Here is a 2,295-nt window from a genome sequence, read left to right on the forward strand (position 1 = left end):
AGAGAGAGAGAGAGAGAGAGAGAGAGAGAGAGAGAGAGAGAGAGAGAGAGAGAGAGTACCTTTGGGTTGACCTTAAATGATGATCAAGCACTAGCAAATGGATGACTGGCTTAAGATGGCAGTACTCAATATTCATGTCAATATTCATCTTTTCAAATGAAAATGAATTCATAATCTAGCCAAAAGTCCTGTAGAGAAAGAGTTGGTGGAGGCTAAGAAAGCCATCATTTTGATGGCAGCTCTCAGTTCTGCCAAGAGAGAAGTCTTAGAGCTAAAGTTCTACTAGAGTTTCAGGTATGTAGGTAATTCTCAAGCTAAAACTCTATATCAAAGGCACCCTAGACTATTCAAGAAACCAGAGTTAGGATTCTTTTTCTTTCTTTCTTTTACCTGGTATCCCCTCCACAACTGCCCATCCCATACCCCCTCCCCTTTGCCTCTAAGAGGGTGCTCCTCCACCTACCCACCCATCCACTCCCACCTTATAGCTCTAGCATTTCCCTACACTGGGGCATTCAGGCCTCCATAGGACCAAAGGTCTCCACTCCCATTGACACCAGATAAGGCAATCCTCTGCTACATATGCAACTTGAGCCATGGATCTCTCCATGTATACTCTTTGGTTGGCAGTTTAATCCCTGTGAGCTATAGATGGTCCAGTTAATTGATATTGTTGTTCTTACTATGGGGTTGCAAACCCCTTCAGCAGCTTCAGTCCTTCCCCTACTCTTCCATTAGGGTCCCTGGGCTCAATCCAATGCTTGGCTGGGAATATCTGCATCTATATTAGTCAGGTTCTGGCAAAGCCTTTGAGAATAGCTATATCAGGCTCCTGTCAGCAAGAGCTTCATGGCATCAGCAATAGTGTCAGGGTTTAGTATCTGAAGATTGGATGGGTCCCTAGGTTGGTGAGTCTCTGGAAGGCCTTTCCTTTGGTCTCTGCTCCATTTTTTGTGCCCCCACTTCCTTTAGACAGGAACAATCCTGGATTAAAAATTGTGAGATAGGTGGGTGGCCCTATCTCTCATTTGGGGCCTGTGCCTCTCTACTGGAGGTGGTTTCTACATGTTCTAACTGCCCACTGTTGGGTATTTCAGCTAATGTCATCTCCACTGAGTCTTGGGATACTAACAAATTCCAGGCATCTGGGACTTTCCATTGGCTTCCCTCTGGCTCCCTCATTCCCCAAACCCCACTGCTACATATTTCAATTCATTTCCCTGACCTTCTAGACTTCTCTAGTGTCTCTTCCCATACATGATCCTACCCCCCATTTCCCTGCCCCTCTTCCCTCCTGCCCTCCATCTGCCTCCCATGATTACATTTTATCACCCTTCTATATGGGATTGAACCATCCACTCTGGCCTTCCAGAAGCTTTTTGTTTAAAGCTTCATATGGTCTCTGTGTTATATCGTAGGTATTCTGAGCTTTTGGTCTAATATCCATTTATCAGTGAGTACATACCATGTGTATCATTTTGTGTCTGGGTTACCTCACTGAGGATGATATCCTCCAGATCCATCCATTTGCCTGCAGATTTCATGAAGTCATCATTTTTAACAGCTGAGTAGTTCTCCATTGTGTAAATCTACCACATTTTCTTATCCATTCTTCCACTGAGGAACATCTGGGTTATTTCAGCTTCTAGCTATTATAAATAATGCTGCTATGAACATAATAGAGCATGTGTTCTTGCTATATGTTGAAGAATCTTTTGGGCATATGCTCAGTAGTGGTATAGTTTGCTCTTCAGGTAGAATGATTCCCAATTTTCTGAGGAAGTGCAAGAAATTTGGATTGTTTTCCAAAGTGGTTTTACCAGTTTGCAATCTTACCAGCAATGTAGAGATGTTCTTCTTTTGCTCCATCCTCACCAACATCTGCTGTCACCTGAGTTTTTGCTCTTAGCCATTCTGATTCTTGTGAGGTGGAATCTCAGGGTCGTTTTGATTTTCATTTCCCTGTTGACTAAGGATATTGAACATTTCTTTAGGTGCTTCTTGCACATTCTATATTCCTCAGTTGAGAATTTTTGTTTAGCTCTGTACCACATCTTTAAGTAGGGTTATTTGGTTCTCTTGAGTCTAACTTCTTAAGTTCTTCATATATTTTGGATATTAGCTCTCTATAGGACATAGGGTTGGTAAAGATCTTTTCCCAGTTTGTGGATTGCCATTTTGCCCTATTAACGATATCCCTGCCGGGCGTGGTGGCACACGCCTTTAATCCCAGCACTCGGGAGGCAGAGGCAGGCGGATTTCTGAGTTCAAGGCCAGCCTGGTCTACAAAGTGAG

Source organism: Mus caroli, chromosome X (genome assembly GCF_900094665.2).
Source record: "Mus caroli chromosome X, CAROLI_EIJ_v1.1, whole genome shotgun sequence".
In the NCBI taxonomy this organism is placed as follows: Eukaryota; Metazoa; Chordata; class Mammalia; order Rodentia; family Muridae; genus Mus; species Mus caroli.